We start from the raw sequence: 11645 nt of genomic DNA on the forward strand, positions 1-11645 counted from the left end.
CATATTTACATACTGTCCTGTCCCCAGTGAGGTCATGTTTTGGTTAATAAATAAGATCTTATTTCACATCCGAACACTTCACAAAATGTAGTAGGGAAAAAATTGAAAGCTTGGCCTCTGTATTAAAAATCCTGAATCTGGGTCTGAGTCCACCATATACAGGAGGAAACTATGAAAATGTGTTGGGCGCCTAGGAGGCTCAGTCATTAAGCGTCTGCCTTCGGCTCAGGTCATGATCCCGGGGTCATGGGATCGAGCCCCGCATTGGCTCCCTGCTCCGCGGGAAGCCTGCTTCTCCCTCTCCCACTCCCCCTGCTTGTGTTCCCTCTCTCGATGTGTCTCTCTCTGCCAAATAAATAAATAAAATCTTTAAAAAGAAAAAAAAAATTGGGAGTTGGGAAGCCATGAAAGCAGGGCTCTGATACATGTACCACTCATGGTCACAGCTTGGATAAATCCAGAAGAAGGAAGGTTTCCTCTCAGCCCAGCCATAGGAAGCTGTCCTCGCTTGCAGCCAATGAGAAGCCACCAACACCTTAAACTCTCACTTTCCTCCAATGAACTTTTTTTTTTTTTTAAGATTTTTTATTTATTTATTTGACAGAGAGAGACACAGCGAGAGAGGGAACACAGCAGGGGGAGTGGGAGAGGGAGAAGCAGGCTTCCCGCCGAGCAGGGAGCCCAATGCGGGGCTCGATCCCAGGACCCTAGGATCCTGACCTGAGCCGAAGGCAGACACTTAACGACTGAGCCACCCAGGCGCCCCTCCAATGAACTTTTGTTCAAAACAACACCCCTCCCAACTCCTTCCTTTCCTCTATAAAAGGACGCTCTGGGGGCACCTGGGTGGCTCAGTCAGTTGGTCAGTTGAGCACCCAACTCTTGATTTCGGTTCAGGTCATGATCTCAGGGTTGTAAGATCAAGCCCCGAGTTGGGCTCCACGCTAAGCATGGAACCTGCTTAAGATTCTCTCTCTCCCCCTCTACCCTACAACCCTCCCACCCCAAAAAAAGGATGCTCTCCTCCTTTGTTCTCTGGACTTGCCTGTGGTTCACCATAGTTTACTCGTCCCAGATTGCAATTTTTCTGCTATTCTCAAATAAGCTCAATTTTGCTGGCTGAATAGTTTACTTTTTTTCTTTTAAAAAGTTGACATTTCATGGTGTCAGAAGTGGGAACTGAAGGAGAGGAACCCCTGAGAAACTAATGACCCCCAGAACCTTGTGTGGAACCCACTGGAGCCCCTTGTATTCTCCACTTCCAAGAGTTGTCTTCTTCCTTTCAATTCAGTAAGTCTCCTCTTGGATTCAAGCTCCCTTCTTTGGGTTATCTCTCTGATTTTATTCAGGATCTGCTTTCTTAAAGGCATCTTTTTGGTGAGTACTCATTTGTTTTCTGAACCTCTGGTTTTGTTTTGTTTTTAAGATTTATTTATTTCCAGGGGTGGAGAGTAGGGGGAGGGGCAGAGGGAGAGAATCTTTCAAGCAGACTCTCCGCTGATGGCAGCCTGACGCAGGTCTCCATTCCATGACCCATGAGATCATGACCTGAGCCGAAACCAAGAGTCAGCCACTTAACCGACGGAACCACCCAGCAGGGTCCCTGAACCTCTGGTTTTGAAGTATGGAATCCAAATCCCCTAAATTTTCTCAAGAGATCCTCCTTCTGTGACCCTGATTGGTTTTATGTTCAAAACCTATAGTCTCTCCTCCTGAGCATTCTTAATTAAATGGACCAACTTGTCCAAAGATAATTTAGATCTCCAATGGCCATTACGAGGAACTTTCAACCTCCCCTTACCTGCTTTTTTCACAACCAAATTAGAAGACTGCAGCTCTAAAATTAAATAGACTGAATGGGATTCCTATTTTAGTTGGTACCTGGGGGCTTCTAAACATATCCAAGATTCTAAAATCGCCTTTTTACAAAATACCATTTCTAAATTAACTGAGGTGAACAAACAAGCAAAAGAAGACAAGAAAGCTTCTGAGGCCTTTTTCCCCTCTCCTGTCCTCTTTGTCTCCAGTGCTAGCTTCCCCTTTCCTTTCTGGACTGTCCTCATCTCCTCTATATCCTCCACTTTCCTAATCCCAATCCCCTCACCACTTCCCTATTTCTCCAATCCTCTCCCCACTTCCTCCTCCCACAAACCTATTAAAACCTGATTTAAAATCAGACCCTCTGAGGATCCAAATGTGAAGCCCTAATTTCTTATGTTCCCTGGACTATGAACCTGTCAAAGATTTTCCCAAAGTAACCAAGGACCCCCAGGGATTTGCTGAGGAACTTCATATAGTCAAAGTTATCAACCTGGCTTCTCTGACTTACGTCAGCTAGGCAATATGCTTGTCAGTGAAGGCCAGGCCCAACACTGGATGAAACTGCCGAGTGGAATGATGCCTCAAAGTCTTTAGAATTACAACCTGGGGACAGAGAAACCACCCCCGCCCCCATGCCTAATTTTTATGCTCAGGCTCAGAGAATAACCAAACTACTTCATTTGGCAGTTCCTAGGACTTTCCCAAAGTCAATCAATTGGAATAAGATTCAGGCTTGGGCCCAGTAGTCCAACGAACCCATGCATGATTATCATAGCTGGCTCCAGATTGTTTTTAAAGAAAATTCTGATCTTCCTTTGGATGTTAAATCCACTCGGGTAGGCTTTAACTCCATTTATTAATGGGCTGAACTGGGATATTTCTCTTCTGCTAAAAAGACAAGGATGAAATGGGAATCTATGTCGACTCCAGATTTAGTTAATTTAGCAAACAAGCTCCCATGCCCAAGATGATGCAACTGAAAAAAAGACCACTGAAATCCTTAATTTTCAACCCCAACAAATGGAGGCCTCTAAACCCAAAAGCTTCCTGATCTCCACCATTATTACAAAAAGCTAGGACACTAGAATAAAGACTGCCACAAACTTAAATGTTCCAGGTGCCTTCAGCCCTCTAATCATCCTTTCCAATGTCCTCCTAATCCCAAATGACAGAACTCCAAGGAACTCTAAGGGCTTTCACCAATCCTTCCCCTTTGTCAACTTGGAGAAACCACTCTCCAGATTAGGAATGAATCTTTCTCTGTCCTTACTGACAACCAGAGCTACATTCTCAGTGCTCATCCCATTAAACAGCCCCTGCCTCCAAGTACTAAAGCAGTTCAAACAGTGGGGTCTCTAATAAACCTCAACAGGTTCCTATCTCTGCACCTAACCCTTTTGCTTAGACCCTTTAAGAGACCCTTTTCTCTTTAAGAGCCACCCTTTTCTCCTTAGTTCCCCCAACACTACTCATTTTTTGAGCCAAGATTTCTTAGAAAAAGGTTATGCAGGAATTTCTTTCTCCTGAAAAGGGGAAACAATCTTAGAATTTGAAAACAGCAACCAAAATAGCCAACTAAGTGAATCAAATGACCCTTTAACATCTTTTAGTTGCTCCATCCCTGGCAGCACTTGAGCTAATACCATGACACTAATTATCAGTCCCTATTAGATCAGCTACCATCCTCCTTATGGGCAAAATCCTCCACTAATATTGACAGAATCCACAATGTATCTCCTATTAAGATCCAAACTGATCCCCCAAAACCTCTCCCCTGAATTAATCAATATCATATAAATAAAGAGAGCCTTCAAGGCATTAACTCAGTAATAGAAGACTTTAAGGCCTAGGGTCTCATTATCCCTTACACCAGTCCCCGCAACACTCCTATTTTACCTGGGAAGGAAGTAAATGGCCATAATGGAAGCTTGTCCATGACCTCTGAGCCATGTTGTCACCTGTTGCCCCCAACCCCGACACTTTATTAGCCTCCATCCCTATTGAGGGCAAATTTTTTTCTGATTAACATATATAGTGCTTTTCTAATACCCCAGTGGATAAAACAAGTCAATACCTCCCCCCCTTTACTTGGGAAGGACAGCAAAACTCCTGGATAGCAATGCCTCAAGGTTTCACTGAAAGCCCTTATTTCTTATAAGCTTTAAGGGCTAACCTAGATGATATCAAGTTCCCTGGAGTCTCCACTTTAACACATTATGTGAATGACTTACTTCTCCGCTCCCCTTCCCAAGCCGCCTCACAAGAAGATAGCATCCCTGTGCTAAAACTCCTGGCCAAGAAGGGACATCAATTCTCTAAGAAAAAATTATAATTTGTACACACTCAAGTACAATATTCAGAAGATCTAATCTCCGAACAAAGACTGCATCTAGGGCGCCTGGGTGGCTCAGTCGGTTAGGCGTCTGCCTTCGGCTCAGGTCATGATCCCGGAGTCCCGGGATCGAGTCCCGCATCGGGCTCCCAGCTCGGCGAGGAGCCTGCTTCTCCCTCTGACCCTCCCCCCTCTCATGTGCTCTCTCTCTCATTCTCTCTCTCTCAAATAAATAAATAAAATCTTTAAAAAAAAAAAAAAAGAAAGACTTAATATTGTTAAGATGGAAATACTCCTGGGACGCCTGGGTGGCTCAGTCGGTTAAGCATCTGCCTTTGGCTCAGGTCATGATCCTGGAGTCCCGGGATCGAGTCCCGCATCGGGCTCCCTGCTCGGCGGGGAGTCTGCTTCTCCCTCTGACCCTCACCCCTCTCATGTGCTCTCTCTCATTCTCTCTCTCTCAAATAAATAAAATCTTTAAAAAATAAAAATAAAAAAAAAAGACTGCATCTAGAGCCAGACAGGCTTTGTGGCACCCTGAACTTCCCAGAGCCCCAAATCAAACATCAGCTGCGAGGCTTGCTTGTACTGACTAATATGCAGCAACTGGGTCCCAAACTTTTCCCCTATGGCCCAACCTGTATACACCTTGTTAAAAACTACTAAACCTGACCCTATCATCTGGAAGATTCAGATAACATGACTTTTTAAATCTTAAAGTTTAGGAAAAAAAAAAAAAAACCTGCCCTTGGACACCCCAATTATCAACTCCCTTTCTTCCTTTTTGCATATGAAAAAGAAGAGAGTGCCCTTGGAGCACTCACCCAAAAGCATGGGGATCACCACCGGCCCACCGGAGTTACAGCCAACAACTGGATCCTGTGGCCTGTGGGTAAGCCCCATGCCTCAGAGCTATGCCTGCTACTCCCCTTCTTGTAAAGGCCACTTAGGAAATGGTCATGGGGTCCCACTGAACCATCTTTGTGCCGCATGCAGTTGAACTCTTTAACTCTCATCATAACATCTTTACGTAAACTGCCTCACAGGACCCCATGACCATTTCCTTAGTGGCCTTTAAGGAGAGACACTTCAGTATGGCAAATGTCTAATTACATCCCTTGAAAATAATCATGTTCTAGGGCGCCTGGGTGGCTCAGTCGGTTGAGCGACTGCCTTCGGCTCAGGTCATGATCCCGGAGTCCCGGGATCGAGTCCCGCATCGGGCTCCCTGCTCGGCGGGGAGCCTGCTTCTCCCTCTGACCCTACCCCCTCTCATGTGCTCTCTCTCTCTCATTCTCTCTCTGTCAAATAATAAATAAAATCTTTAAAAAAAAAAAAAGAAAAGAAAATAATCATGTTCTAGTGGAGCAATCTCTTCACAGTGCACTCCGGGGAAATGAAGACCTCAAACACCACACCCTGCAACCTAGGGATTTTGTTTATTGGAAAAGAACTCTCCAAAAAGACTCTCTGCAACAACACTGGAAAGGCCCTGATCAAGCATTACTGACCAATCCTTGTGCAGCCAAAATCCAAGAAGTGGACTCCTGGATCCATGTGTCTCCTATAAAGAAAGCCCCCAAACCACCTGGGTGACCTCAAATTGAAGATTTCCAGTAACTGAAGCAGACAACAGCTGAAGCACATAGCTTTCCCCGTGATGATGGGAGCAGGCCAATATTCTTTCTTTTTCTTACTCCGTTTCTCCTTCTCTGTGCTGGAGAGACAATGCCCTCCTTCACATTTCCCAATTCCTCACAAAAGGGGGAAACCTTTCTGATTGTTCAGCTTCTGCTGGATCTTCCCATACAGTCCTGACTGTGTAGTCTTCCTCATAGCAATCCTCTCCTTCATCTCCACTGCAACCACTAACTCTACCTGCACCTCTCTGGATATGTCACTCAGTCAAATTTCTACAACCAAGTTTTCCTGTACCTTGCTTGGATCTCTCCCCTGGAGTAACTCTCAATACAACTAATTGAACCTTTTCCATCCATACGGTTGCCCATTCTCACTACTACCTTAGGTCGGCCTGCCCTCGCAGAACAACCCCTCTCTATATGGTCTTCAAGAACAAAGTCCACAGAACAAGAGGATTTCTCCCTAATTATTCCTCAAACACCACTGACCCTTGGCTTGAAAGGACCAACTGAATAATCCCAATGAACAGCACTATTAATAATCAAACCCTAGCAGGAATCCTATATGCACCACCTGATTTTACCTTTGTGGAGAACGGGCCTCTCAATGGGCCTATGAATGTTTAGGCAGCTGGTAGACTGGAAGCCAATGCTTACTAGAATTTTTAACGGTCTCTGTGCACATCCACAATAAATCTGAAGCCTTTCGTTGGTCTTCCCCATTAAATCTTCACCACTGTCTTAACCAGGAACTCCCAGGAGGTATATATGACTCCGGATTTGCCTCTATTGAAAGGGCACTTATCCCTACTCTAAGTACTCACACCAATGAACAAACGTGATAGCAAGCACCTGACGCACAAGAATAAATTCCTCCAAAGAAGTGGAAACCCAAATACATAAAATTAAGGAACAAGCATATTGGCTACAACAAATTCCACGTGACCATCCATGGTCCTTTGATCTCTTTGGCTAGTTACCTTCAGCTTTAGGCTCCTGGTTTAGGACTATTATACAAACTGGGGTCATTATTCTGCTCCTCTCATCCTTTTTTATATAATCATTTTTAAGCTTTGTACCTGGTGCCTGTCAAACCTTTGTAGAAACAACGTACCCAGTAAGGGATGCTGACTCAATGCATCAAGATTATCTTCAGTGCTTACAACCTTGATAAGATATAGACTTTAGATGGGAAATGCCTGAGAACTCTCCCTTCTACCTTTCCCCTGTTACTTAAATGTGGCCTCAACAGTTTCCAGTCTGGGCACTTCCTCTGACATGAGACCTAACACCCAGGAAAGGTCCTTCCTCACATCAAGGGACAGAAATGTTTCTAATAAGGAGGATGACCCAACTCTTGATCAGCGATGCTCTTAAAGAAAGATCTTGACCAAAAGGGGGAAATGTGAAAATGTGTTAAAGAAACCAACCTCAAAATTGGCACTGGGAAGCCATGAAGGAGGGCTCGGACACCCATACCACTCATGGTGGCAGCCTGCACAATCCAGAAGGCCGGCCTCCTCTCAGCCCAGCCATGGCAAGCTGCCCTCACCTGCAGCCAGTGAGAAGCCCCCACCACTAGAACTCTCATTTGTCCTCCAAAGTGCTTTTGTTCAAAACAAACCCCTCCCAATTTCCTCCTTTCCTCTATAAAAGGACACTCTCCTCCTTTGTTCTCCCAAATTGCCTACGGTTCGTCATCCTTTGCCTGTCCCGAACTGCAATTCCTCTGCCACTCCTGAACAAACTCAATTTTGCTGGTTGAATTACTTACCTTTTCCTTTTTTTAAGCCTTTTCCTTTTAAAAGGTTGACAGAAGTATGTACCTAAAAGTTCCTTATTTTCTCTGAATCTTATCCGTTTTCCTCCTACATAGTCTAAATGTAACAGTACTCACTACAGAACAGTTAAATCACAAAGCACAGATACAGTACATGTCAAAGCACTTTGCTGATCATGAAGCACTATAGAAAGGTTACTTTCAGTTATTTGTCTTTACTAAGAGATCAGATCTCTATAAATGAAATCCCTGACATTACTGGTTACTCTTGAGCACTATTCCTCTACTGAGACTAAGAGTTGGAAGTCGCTGAGACAGAGAGTGAAGTAGGTAGAAATTGTGTTCCAAGGCCAGAATCTGAGCGCCCAATTCTTCCAAGGGCCCATGTATTGCCGCCCTATGAAACACGTGTAGACAGAATAAAGATCAAGCACCTAAGCATGGATCTGAGAAAGCAATGTTTTGTTTTGTTTTTTTGAAGATTTTATTTATTTATGTGACAGAGAGGCACAGTGGGAGAGGGAGAAGCAGGCTTCCTGCCGAGCAGGGAGCCCAATGCGGGGCTCGATCCCAGGACCCTGGGATCATGACCTAAGCCAAAGGCAGATGCTTAACGATTGAGCCACCCAGGCGCCTGAAAGCAATATTGTTTTATATTTGCAGGGAGAGGAAGTTTCTTTATCAAAATTTTATTTTAAGTAATACAAGAACAAAATTTCAAAAGTCCCTCCTCAGGCAACTCTTGCTTCTTCTAATTTGTACCTCTCTATTCCTACATAAGTTGTTTGCACATCTGCTTTTTGATTTGCAGACATTATCTATTGGCTTCCTATGAACTTTGTAGAGAAAGTGTTCAGAGCCAAACTTGGGATATTATCATGCAGAACTGTCCAGTGATGCATTACTCCAGTCCTTTGATTTCTAGTCTTCAAAGGCCTACATTACAAGCAATACAACCTATAGTGTCTCTGCGCAGAGGAAAAAAGGAAGCTAGCTGGGCAGTTGGGCCTAAATTATGAGACCACTCTAAACTTCTCTCTGAATCTAGTTCACTGAGGCTCAGTTTCTTTTGCCCTTTGACCCACCCCACACACAATTTAATCCTGTTCTGAAAGCTACAAGACAAACGAAAAATGGGACCCCAAACTTAATGCATTTCAAGACAAGCATGGGCACAATTCTTATGAGCTCTGTGGAAAGGGATTAACTGCAGCTAAAAGAAACCAGCTTTTAATTATCTGAAAAGTTATCTAAAGCCGACAAGTATGCAGCATTAAAATTCATGGGCTGGATCTCCTGCATAATATCTGTCCAGAGGTGACCACTAATGTTCTCCAAATGTAGACTTCAACTGGGGTGTGCTAGGTTTTGGCAGGGACAACAGCCTGTCTAGTGCCAGGTGTACAAGTGAACTTGAGGTGAGGCGGGTGACCCTGCCAAGCAGGCATGGTACATTAAGGAGAGGAAATCTTTTCTCTCATTAATCAACAGGATAAAGGTGATTAAGCAGGAATTATTTTTCAATGACCTACATAATTTCATCAGGGCTGCTGTGGCTATTAGCAGAGAGCAGATGACTTCCTAATAAGATGAATTTGATAGCAGAGCCCTTCTAGAGAAGCCTGCGGGTGGGCCCAATCGGTCGGCTTGCTACCACTCGTCAGGGCTGTCTCTCCTCTGTTTGGGGCTCCTTCCTCCAACGGGGACGTTTCCCCGTCACTGGATGGCGGAGGCTGCAGCACTCGCTGCATGGTGGAAGCTGGCTCAGTTAAGAACCGATGGGTGCAGGTGGTGAAACAAAGCTCACGTGAGGCGCCTGGGTGGCTCAGTTGGTTAAGCGACTGCCTTCGGCTCAGGTCATGATCCTGGAGTCCCGGGATCGAGTCCCACATCGGACTTGCTGCTCGGCAGAGAGTCTGTTTCGTCCTCTGACCCTATCCCCTCTCAGGTGTTCTCTCTCGCTCTCATTCTCTCTCTCAAATAAATAAATAAAATCTTTAAAAAACAAACAAACAAAGCTCACGTGATTCCCAAAGTTCCAAGCAAACAAGACTACAGCTGCTACCAACACCTCTCTCTGGCCGGGCTTGCAAGTTCCATACCCCCAGCAGAAACAGGGTTAACAAAGAAGCTTTGTTGGAGTCTGGGCGGGGGAGCGACGGACAGACATGCAGGCACACCACCAATAACAACCACCACGACTTGAACGCAGTTTCATTAGAGACCTTATGAAATTGAGCAACAGCCACCCAACAAGTCCGTCCTTAACACCAGGAGAGTACTGCAACCTCAGAGCGGCACCACCTCTGTCTCCTGCGTAAGAGCGAGGTGGCTTCGAGAGGAAAACTGAGCCCTAGATCTCTCCGCCTCCTCCGTTCCTCCCGTAGGACCCCCGCTCTCTGGCCTCAGGGACCGAGGAACGAGGTGGAGAGTCCCGATGACATCTTTCGCCGTCAAAACAAGCTGGCTCCCTCTCCCCCGGGGTCAGTCACCGAGGAACGCCCGGTCCCACAGCTCTGGCAGCCACCTCCTCCCCGCCGTGCTGAGGCCCGACGCAGCGATCTTGTTTGGGATATTCCCAGCGCAACCCCCATCCCAAAACCTGCTCCTCCAGCCCGGTCGGGGGGAATGCAAGGAAAGGACCCGTCTGCTCTCCCCCCTCCCTTAAGCCCCTAAAATGAAGGAATCCGTCAAGCGCAAAGCTCAGAGCAGGATGCCACGTACCTGTGCGCGGACCCGGCTCCTCCTCCCTCCAAGTGTGGGACTCTCCCGACAAGTATCCCCAAACAGCCGGGAAAGTTTGTGCCGTCGTCCTGGGGACGCGGGCCGCCGAGCCGCCACCGACGCCGGGCACCGGGTGGTGTGGGGAGCCGGTTCCTCCCCGCCCGGCTCCAACTCCACAAACAGCCAGGCCCTAGGAAGAAAGTAGGAGGAGGGAGAAGGTTTGAGCGCAACTTTTCGACGGTGAGTCAGCGGGAGTCCGAGCCGCGCGGATCCGGGGCCCCGCACCACTCCCCCCTCCAAACTCGGCTCTCGGGAGCGCGGGCGGGGCGAGCCGGGGCGGGGCGGGGCCCGACCTGCTCGGCGGCCCAGGGGAGCGCGCAGTCCGGCCCCGCCCCGGCCGCCGCCAGCCCCGCCCCCGCCCCTGCCCCCGGGACGCGCGGCCGCCAGGTGCGCGGGGGCTCGGGCTCCGCCGCGCGGCCGCCTGGCACTGGTTTCCAGGGTGAACGGGGAGGAGCTTCGGAGGGAAACTTTCCGCCGAAACTTAACCCGGGCGGCGTGAAGGACACCCGGCCTTTGGGGGCTCGTCTTTGGCCGGGACTGCATCCCTTCGCGCACAGCCGCGCTCACACCCCCCACCAAACGAGAAAATAAATCAGCGCTTCAGAACCGGCCAGAGGGCTCGCTTCTCGGGTCCTGCGGAGCGGAGGAAGTCGCAACTCCGCCCGTCACGGACGTTTTCGATTTCTCTCTTTCCAAAGGTTTGACGGCGGCCAGCGGCCCCCTCTCCCCACTCCAGTTTCTTTCACTGAAGTCTTTCTTTTTGTCCCTGAGGTTTGAATTTTAAAATGCTCATACAGTCCCAGGAGACCTGAATCAAGTGATGGATCCATTCGCCTGTTATTCTACTGGCATATTCTACTTAAGTGGGCGGGGGGAAATTTGCCCTGGGCAGACTTAATGTGTCGGGGTTTGGGGGAGCGAGGGGGGGAAGGGGCGTTGGTGAGGGGGGGAAAACGGGTGTTGCTTTTTTTTTTAAAGATAGTGTTGTTGCAGGGGCGCCTGGGTGGCTCAGTCGGTTAAGCGTCTGCCTTCGGCTCAGGTCATGATCCCAGGGTCCTGGGATCGAGCCCCACATCGGGCTCCCTGCTACGCGGGAAGCCTGCTTCTCCCTCTCCCACTCCCCCCTGCTTGTGTTCCCCCTCTCTCTGTGTCTCTCTGTCAAATAAATAAATCTTTAAAAAAAAAGTGTTGCAGTTGTTTGTGAGTATTTGTGCGTGGCACACATTCACTGTCAACCCCCCCCCCCCCCCCCCCAAATAGGGCCTTCTTAATTTGGACAGTTTTTTTT

General features: G+C 47.5%; 1 protein-coding gene across 1 annotated transcript in view; it reads right to left on the reverse strand.

Moving 5' to 3' along the window:
- FAM160A1 (family with sequence similarity 160 member A1) overlaps positions 1-10604 on the reverse strand; it is a 227955-nt gene extending 217351 nt beyond the window's left edge. Inside the window, exon 1 of the mRNA XM_035022906.1 lies at positions 10298-10604. The gene's annotated coding sequence lies outside the window, so the exon portion shown is untranslated. The remainder of the gene's footprint in view (positions 1-10297) is intronic.
- Between the last annotated feature and the right edge of the window lie 1041 nt (positions 10605-11645).

Source organism: Mirounga leonina, unplaced genomic scaffold, assembly GCF_011800145.1.
Source record: "Mirounga leonina isolate KUSES-001 unplaced genomic scaffold, KU_Mleo_1.0 Mir_176, whole genome shotgun sequence".
Classification (NCBI taxonomy): domain Eukaryota; kingdom Metazoa; phylum Chordata; class Mammalia; order Carnivora; family Phocidae; genus Mirounga; species Mirounga leonina.